Source organism: Styela clava, chromosome 3, assembly GCF_964204865.1.
Source record: "Styela clava chromosome 3, kaStyClav1.hap1.2, whole genome shotgun sequence".
NCBI classification, from domain to species: Eukaryota; Metazoa; Chordata; class Ascidiacea; order Stolidobranchia; family Styelidae; genus Styela; species Styela clava.
Window position 1 is genome coordinate 22,720,539 of NC_135252.1, and position 10,537 is coordinate 22,731,075.

Genomic DNA, 10,537 nt, shown 5'->3' on the forward strand with positions numbered 1-10,537 from the left:
GGTCATGTTTCAAAATAGACAAGAGTTTTATTTCGTACCGAATCCCATGACTTTTCAAATGGTGCTCCCGAAGTATGCGAACCAAGATGGCGGACATCGGAACGTAACATGGGTAACAGGTTAGGGTTAGGCGATAATTTTTTTCCGATTTTCCTTATTTTAGTCCTATTATCAGTTCGAAGACTAGCCAAGAGCCTCCCGTAGTATTTATACCTAACATTATGGCCTAACCCTAACCTAGTACACATATTACATTCCGATGTCCGCCATCTTGGTTCGCATACTTCGGGAGCCCCTTTCAAATTATATATAGGGATATATTACATTTGTGGCAGTAAAACGTTTTTGAAATACCCTGCAATGTGTACAACGCGGCGACCAAATCCAATACAGAAGTTTTGCAATGAATGATATACTAATATGTTTAGAGGAGCAATAATTTATCTTCTTCTGTTCATTAACAAGGTGACGTGATGATTCATTTTTTATCCCGTTTTTGTGCAAGTGATTTAATTCAAAAAAAGTAGCTGATTGTTTTCAAATCACGAACAAGAACCAAATAATATGTTCCGTGAATTGGTAATTTTTTTGGAGATTGCATTTACGACGACTATTTTAAATTTTTGCAGTAACAAGAGATTTACTATACACATTTCATCTGTCCCCATTCGGTAAAATGAATAATGGCACTAACATTACATGTTTCCTTTTTTGTGTTTTCCACATTTTGCAAAATATTTATTATTTTTTTTGTTTTAAATTTTTGCTGCTTTATCAGTAACATTCACCTGAAATCTCAATATTTGAAGAAGCGTTGTGCAATTTTTTTATGTATCGCAGGTGTATTTCCATGTTTTTTAATAAAATTTCCACACAATACCAGACTGCATTGTGAAGAAATCACAGTATTACATCGCAGCTTGAATTAAAAAAAAAATTTTTTTCTTAAGTTTAATGTGTGATTACCATTCCGATAAAATCCTTCCTAATATAATGATGTATAATGTAGCGTTATGCCAATTCTAGTAGCCGCGTGACTCTTACTATAGGTTAGTCACAGTTTCGTTAAATCTCGAATGTGAGAAAAACTGGTAGTGAGAAGAGTGCCATCAGAGGTACGGTTAACGCAACGTCGTACGATGCAGCTGTCAACGTGATTGCTGTGAAGTTGACTCCAACAAATTTTAAAACCGGATTTTTTATTTCGCAAAATCTGTTTTTTCGATTCCCAAATTTGTCGGGAAACTGCTAATTTTGTGCTTAGCCATATTGTTACAGATCGTCACAGTATGATCTGGCTCACCAACGCGGTGCCCTACCATTGTATTGGAGTGTATGGGATAAATAAACAGGCGTTTAGAGAGAGAGCGGTTTTTGATTATAAACATTTGCTAAAATTGGTCCTTCTGCTCATATAAAATAACCAACTGATCCGTTCTGTACTAGATATAGTAAGTAAGGCAACAGCAGCAAATAAGGAGCTACTAAATTCGTAATAATTCGTGCCCAACAAGTTATATCAACCGAATGTGAATGAGATTCGAAAATTTTAGTGGTCTAGAATAAATAGCTTGAATACAATTGAATAAAGTTTCTATTTCTCGAGGTAGTTACTTGATAAACAAACCTATTGTATTCGACCGAGTCTCAAACAGCGTCGTGATGTTTTGTCTGTCCGACTATTGTGAATATAAGGGCAGACGAGTTCATGAGAATGAAACTTTAATCTCGCTTTTGGGACCGGCACAGAACTTTGCCGCTCCGCTCGCGTCGCGTGCCACTCCTGTATTTTGGATTAGCTAATCAACTAGATATGTTGCCAGAAACGTCATTTCAACAGGTTAGAATATTGATTGTTCGATTTAGCAAAATTGAAATTGCTTTCCTAACGTACCTCGCTAAATCAGTAATAAAGATAAAGGGACCACTACTAAGCATGAGGAACAGTGAAATCAGTGCCAAACTAATTCAGTACTACAACAATATTTATAAAAATGGTTATGTATATTATTTTCTGAATATTGCGCCTATTACGCTGTGATAACTCAAAAAGAAGAGATGGAATTATTCTACTTATTTGTCCTTTCTAAAATTTTGTGCGAAGCGAATTAGTTGAAGGTGATAGTGAACTATAGAAATCTCAGTTAGATTCAGCGATAGCACTTTTTTCGAAGTAGGTAAGTATCATCGGTTGGACACGGAATGGACCTATGGATCGTTTTGGTATTATGTGTTGTTGTTTCTTGTTTTGAAATTTTTCCTCCTGTCGTTATGAAAAAATTAATTTTCTCTTTCATTACTAGACCTATTGCTTTGAAATTCTCAATGGTTAATTATTGTATTTTTGCTAAAAGGCTATTACTTTTACTTCTTTCAAATATTTATGTCATTTGTATTTGTTTTTTTGAGTGCTATGAAGTCGTTAAACTTTTTGCGTCTTGTTTTGATATAGTCATTGTTTTAAATTAGTAGCATGATAGTTTTTATAAAGTGTTTCTTTGCTCCAACAGATTGTAGACCAGCAGGAAAACATTCACAACTCTTGAAATAAAAATAGAGGGTAGTTGAGATTAGGCTATCAAGCAACGAAGTGGAATTGAGTTTTAAAGTGAGGAGTTATAATTAGGAATATAAAGGTTTAATAATATCATACGAGTTAAATTGAAATATCGTTTCGAAACTATCGAATTTTATCCTTTCTTCGTGAATTATAACAAACATTAACGCCACATGTAATCGGACCCGATATCTGTTTCTGAAAATTTTCTCAGGAATTTATGGTATCCTATTTTTGAATATTGGATATAAAAAGCTAAACAAAGTTCAGTAAACTGATTTTGCTTCGGAATTTGGGGTTGTCCAAAAATAAAAATGAAACTGCTGTATCGCTCTCTAGACTTCGTCTTGACGACTCGGCAAACGACATCGTCATGACGACTCGGCAAACGACATCGTCATGACGACTCGACAACAACGCCCTAAAGTGTTGGGTTCTGAACGACGCCAGTTAAGGAAGATAGATTTCATACCATATCATTTTACAGAGCATAGTAATGGTTACAGCCATAATAATAATTGTAGCGAATAGTTCATCAAAATAATAGTTAAGGGACAGGATATTACCCAAGCGCTTTGATATTGCTCATGTCCTATTTTAGAGCAAAATCAAAAAAAATATTTACCGTCGTACGATGAAGCTGTCAACGTGATTTTTGTGAACATTTATTTAGTTGATTCGAACTAATTTTAAAACCGTATTTATATCTCGCAGAATCTATTTTTTCAATTCCCAAGTTTGTCGGGAAACTGTTAACTTCGTGGTTAACCATATTGTTACAGGTCTGCACAGTATTTGGCTCGCCAACGCGGCGTCCTATCATTGTATTGGAGTCTGTGGCGCAACCAGTGGGGTTGGAGCGCCGTGGGCTCTTGGTACGGGAGTCGTGTCCCCCTGTTTGAAATTCGTTTTTTTTTTTTAATTATTGTTCAACGTAATTTAACACCGTCCGACCTCAATCATACCTTATCGCTGTTACTTATCTAATAATGACTCCATCCCCGTGTATATGTTTGTATTCGAGAATGAGATATGTTATCGCAGAGTAGAAATCACGCGCTAATAACGCGCTGTCGATGATAATTGAAAGCGACAATAGCATCACGCGTAAATAACGCCCGTCTTCATGTTTATGATAAGTTATCGCTGTTAGTCTGCAATAATAATGGAGCTATCTCCATATAGATAGCAATGCAGAAGAAACTCTGTATACGAAAAATCCAACTTACGAAAATTCTTTTCGAAAAAATATTGCTTCGGCGAACTTGGATTTTCTACATATGAAAGCCTGAAAACTCACATGTGTGATGATATTTGTTTATTTTAGGTTAATTTACTGCAGGTTTGTCCAATTCAAATTTAATATTCGAATATCGCAACATTTGAATATCGTTATTTCGTGTTTATAAGAATACCGAATATGGCGCACATATCCTACCGCCACCGTCCACGCGTTGATTTAAAAACATTTCACAATTATTTAATTTTTATCGCAATCGAAAGCTTACAATAACTTACAGTCGTCATGAAACGATTTCAATAAACTTGAAATGCATAAATAATGTCGAGGACGTTTTTGGTTGAATTCTTTTTACAGGTATTATCGTATATTTCAATTTAGTCAAGATAGGTTGCGCAGCCTCGGCAATAAATTTGAAAGCAAATAGTGTCGTATTAATTGTTTTCATCCTCACTTTCGATAGGTACCGAACATAACGAGAATTTTTTTTTTATTCCTCGCAATTTAGAGGGTATAAAATAGCTCTTAAATATTATATAGTATCTATCGGAGATTTTACGTTATCCAAACGTCGTTGATGACAATATCGTTCATTATAAGTTGGCGTTATTGATTAATAATCAAAAATAAAAGTATAACTCATAACATGGAAAATTCAAATCAGCGATGACTCGAAAAATAAAACAACTTTTTCCGTCTCAATTCTCCATTATTGGCGGATTGAAATTTGGGAATCGGGTTCACTAATTTGATTATTGAAAAATTTTTTATAAATAAATACCGCCAACCTAAACTGAACAATATTGCCATCAACGACAGAATCCGCGATAGATATTGAGTACTATTTAAGCTATTTTATACGCTCTAAATTACAATAAATGAAAAAAAATCTTCTTATATTCGGTCACTATCTAAACTTAAAGGATTAAAAAAATAATTAGGACACAATTTTCTTATAGATTTATTGCCGATGGCTCCTAAACCATCTCGACTAAGTTAAAATAGACGATAAGAATTGTAAAATATTTTCGATCTGAAAGGTCGTTGACGTCTTATAAGTACCTCAATTCGGCGCTTATCGAAACCATTTATGTTGTCTGTAATATATTGTCGAACCACACATGGGTGCCCTCGATTGTAATAAAAAAATAATAAAAGGTTTTCAAATCAAAACGTGAACTACGATATTAGGATATGTGCGCCATATCCGGGATTCTTATAAACACCAAGAAACAGTATTTGGAGTTCGCGATATTTGAATTTTAAATTTGATTTGAACATCCCTGCATTAAATTAACCTAAACCTAACAAATATCACTCACTACACGAGTTTTTTCGGTTTTCGGCTCTTCGTATGTTGAAAATATTACGTGGGTCGATACACTATATTTTTACGAAAATAATTTTCGTAATTTCAGAGGTCAATCCTTTTATTAAGCTTTTCGGTCCTTGTCCTTTTTAGCATTTAGAAAAGATGCTAATTGTCCTTTATTCTTTCCAACGTCGTTTTGCCCGATAGTTATAGTACTGTGTTTGATATTGTTCCGTTCTCAAAAAATTGCCTCCGTTTATGTATTTGCAGCTTTTAATTATTCTTTTTAATTTTGCTTTGGTCCGGCTGAATAGCCAACGAAATAACAATTTTATTAACATTGTTTGGGTCAATGTTGAATTAACATTAATGAAAAACACATGAAGATGGTTTTAATATATCTTTTTAGCTTGTATATAATTTTTATTGCATTGTTTTATATTGTTCTTTCCTGCAAGTTACAAAATAAATGATGACGGTAATCTTTGTCCTTCATTGAAACTCTTCATGGTTGGCAACCCTAGTGCCAACTCTCCAAAACTCACACAAAATAAGCATCCCAACTGTTGCAATAGTAATGTATATAAGGGGGAATTTTTCTGACGTCAAAGGTCTGGAAAAATTCCATTCGCAAGAAGTGCATTTCCTTTTTAGTCTTGACGCATTCACTCAACCAAGTTTATTCAAGGCGTTTCACTATCCACGAGTAAGGATGCTAAGTATGACTAATTACAAATAAATATTCGATTCTTTTCCGATTTCTAAATTTTCGATTCCGCATCTCGATTCCTCGACATATCTTACCGAGAAAACATACCCACCTAAGCATTACCATATGAAATCAAAAAAGAAAGCGATGTTCAGACATGGATGGACAAGACGGCCAAAACTAAGTAGTATGGGTATCCAATCTTTCACGGGAGACGAAATCGAACAAAAAAAAGAATCCCTCGAAACCCACAGAGATTTTAGACATAAATAAACGTAAAAGCCTTCTAGCGAAAAATATATATATATAGTGAAGTTTGTGGCGTCGTAGCAATTCAACATAGCAGTAAAGCAGTTTATACATATATGTGAAGGAATTGAAACAAAACGTTACACATTGTTTGCAATTCATGTTTAAACCTCGAGAATCGATTCCAATGCATCGGAATCGATTCTGGTCGATTCCGCAAAGAATCGAGTCTGCAATCGAATCCGGACTCGATTCCGCGATCCCTATCCACGAGACGCAAAGCGAGGGAAACGCTGGAAATAATCGACAGCGTTCGTTAGCAATAAGTTATTTTGATACCCACGAGGTGCAAGACATAGCGAAGCGCCGTTAATGTACGAGGGGCAAAGTAAGCGAAAGCCGGGATTTAATCGATGGCATTTCGCTTTTAACCAGGACGAATTTAACATGTTTCAGACACGGGGGCGATACCTATAGTGGCCTTGCAACTTACGTCAGCGGTTTTTGTTTAAAAAATCTAAAAATGGTCCTTCTGCTAATATGCAATACCCAACTGATCCGTTCTGTACTAGATATTGTAGGGCGACAGATCAAACTATCCTGAAAATGCAATGACACCTCCCACCCGAAATAGCCAATTATATTGAATCTGTTACGAGCCCTAGCCATAGCTTCAGAAATGGTCAGGCAATTGTATAAAATGTACCTAGCAAGCTTAGCGATTTTAGACGTATATTCTAGATTGACAAATAAATTCTTCACTTCCTGACAAGATACGGTTATCTATTGCACGTCTGTTATCCCGTATAGACAAAAAATTAACAGTGGCAAATTTCTTGAATGTATTTTGTTATCAATTTGTTCTAAATTTTCTGGAGCGCTCGTCGCATTCTCACAAAACAGAGCCTTTGCGGCGGATTTTGAGTATTCAATGTGTGTTTTGTAAAGTACCAGTCTCATCGCAAAGCCCATAGTGAGTGCGTAGACTAACAGACGGCAACCATTATTAAGACAGTTTACACAGGTGACGACAGGTCGTGTAATACGAAACTACAGTCTTGCTCGTGTTCCACTATTGTTTGAAAATAACGATTACGCTTTGGGAAACAATATTAAGGGTATCTGCGAGATACAAAGAGGATATTAATTACATATCTTTTGCTTCTCGGTTGATGGGTATTAGATTTTACTATTAGATCATTAGCGCAGTAGTTTCTCTTCATAAATAAATACCATGATAATATCGACCTATCAACCGACACTCATGCAAATCGATTAATAACATTCACTTAATTAGTACTGAGCTGTACGTAAACATGTGCCATATAATTTTTTTGTTGATATTTTAATCATTAAACTGCACTGTTCTGCTTTAACCTCCCTTTTTGCAGGCCTAAATTTTAAAATATTCAGTATACCGGTGACACTGTGAAGTGCATTTGTCCGAAACTTACTTATTTGTTGCCCAGTTACTTTCTGGGTAAATGCGGGTTTGGCAAGGTAAAAACATAGACGCTCCGGAAGTATGTGTACCAAGATGACGCACAACCGGAACCCTTAGCTTGTACACATTCTATGTTCAGGTTGTGCGCCATCTTGGTACACATACTTCGGGAGAACCAAAACAAATGCTAGTGAAAAAAGTGTTAGTCATAGAAGAATCGACTGTAGCTTATATATACTTTTAGGATTGAACTTGGAGCAATTAATCTCCTCAAACCCTAATAGTCCAGCGGATAAGAGGTAAATCATGCATTTTTGGAAGCAAGCATGAATCTTGGCACACATGTACAGTAGCATCCCCTGATCAATTTTGGATATGGTGCCATCCGAGAAAATATCTCGTTGTCATGGAAACGAGGCATCATCCGTATAGCTATTTAATTGAAATGAACATTACTTTATAAAAGATATTTTTAAGACAAGTGAACCGATGTGTATTTAAGAAGTGAAGAATATGATCAGAAAGGCATTTTGACAATTTCCCTTGATAACAGAATACCTGGTTACCATGGAAACGAGGTATCATTATTGACGCGATTATTTGTCGCACAACCTGTATTCTCTGTTATTGTCATGAATCACAAATTAATTAAGCTACATTCACTTTCAAAATGTAATTTCTTTTGTGCTCAATCAACTGACATCGCCAATGGTATACTTTTAAACTCATAGCCACGTAAAGCTGGTGAAAATATAAAATATATATCTCATAGCTGACGGATTATTGTTATCTTGGAGCTATCATATCGTCATCATATATATTAATAAAGATAAATTCATTCTCTTAACTCTGGCATGGAGTATATCAGCCAGATAAAAACGGAAAACTTGCATTATATTTCAGCTCAAACTCGGCTGGAATCGTTGATTATTGTAATCTATATCTAATGTCGCCGTATGTAAGTGCTACAATAAAAAATAAAGAGAAAAACGATTGAAATATTTATATTTTCCCAAAATATATTCCACAAAGACTCCCCAATAACTAGTGGGGGCGATTTTACTATTTAGATATATATATACTCCTGCAGTTTTGGATGCAAGCATGAAACTCGGCACACATGTACAGTAGCATCCCCCGATCAATTTTGCAATGTCAGTCGTTATTTCCGCAATCCCAATCACAGAAACATAGTGGTGTACATGCTAAATCAGCACGGAAACATTTGCAGCGAGCAGAAAAACCTTTCTTGCAGTCACAATGAATCAGCTATGTGCAAATTTTTGCTGCTTCAGGGATAGTCATCCATCTTGTTAAAAATTTGTCTTCTACTTTTTCCCATTCCCATCTCTGTGCATCAGGTAAATTTTGCGAAACCTCTGTTGCTTTGCTCCAAATAAACACACCTTGGAAAAGAATTTGATGTAGGGGGGATGTTCTCTAGCATTTTCCTTTGCTTTGTAAACAGATGATGTTGTAGCTCATTAACCTGAAAGGAAATAAAATAATTATCCGAGAGAAAATCTTCTGCTTCTGAAGTTTGTTCAATATCCAAAGAGTCTAAATTATTTTTTGGCTTACCTAGCTGGCACATGTCGATAGATAGAGGTTGAAATGTTGTCGATTCTAGTCATCAATTAGAATTCAACCGTATTTCAACATCTATCTAACATCTAGGTAATTGCTAAGTTCAACTGTACATACCTTTGACAACATACTTGTCCGATCGTAGAGCAGAACGATGAATCTTTCAACCATTTGAATGCATTGTGCAGGCACTTCGCTTGTCCCCTCTAGCTTCAGTAGGCTTAAGAAGATTTTTCCACGTTGTCCAAGCCCTCTTTTTGTCATGACAATTTTCCAAGGTGTGTTTATTTGGAGCAAAGCAACAGAGGTTTCACAAAATTTACCTGATGCACGGAGATGGGGATGGGATAAAGTAGGAGACAAATTTTTACCAAGGTGGATGACTATCCCTGACGCAGCAAAAATGTGCACAGAGCTGATTCATTGTGGCTGCAAGAAAGGTTGTGCTGCTCGCTGCAAATGTTTACGTGCTGATTTAGCATGTACACCACTATGTTTCTGTGATGGGGATTGCGGAAATAACGACTGACATTGCAAAATTGATCCGGAGATGCTACTGTACATGTGTGACAAGTTTCATGTTTGCATCCAAAAGTGCAGGAGTATATATCTAAATAGTAAAATTGCCCTCACTAGTTATTGGGGAGTCTTTGTGGAATATATTTTTGGAAAATATAATTATTTCAATCGTTTTTTTATTTATTTCTTTTTGTAGCACTTACATAAGGCGACGTTAGATATAGATTAGAATAATCAACGATTCCAGCCGAGTTTGAGCTGAAATGTAATGCAAGTTTTCCGTTTTTATCTGACTGAAATACTGATGCCAGAGATAAGGAAAGGAATTTATCTTTATTAATATATATGATGACGATATGATAGCTACAATATAACAGTAATCCGTAAGTTATGAGATATATATTTTATATTTTCACCAGCTTTACGTGGCTATGAGTTTGAAAGTATACCATTGGCGATGGCAGTTGATTGAGCACAAAAGGAATTACATTTTGAAAGTGAATGTAGCTTAATTTGTGATCCATGACAATAACAGAAAATACAGGTTGTGCGACTTATAATCGTGTTTGGTCGATAACGATACCTCGTTTCCATGGTAACAGGTATTCTGTTATCAAGGGAAATTGTAAAAATGCACTACTGATCATATTCTTTACCTTTTATATACACATCGGTTTACTTATCTTGAAAAAATCCTTTCCTAAAGTAATGTTTATTTCCCTTTACTAGCAATACGAATGATGCCTCGTTTCCATGGCAACGAGTTATTTTCTTGGATTGCACCATATCCAAAATTGATCAGGGGATGCTACTGTACATGTGTGCCAAGTTTCATGCTTGCTTCCAAAAGTGCACAATTCCATCATTTTTAAGGTCTTATCCGCTGGACTATAATGTTTCGGACTCAGTTTCTTTGTTTT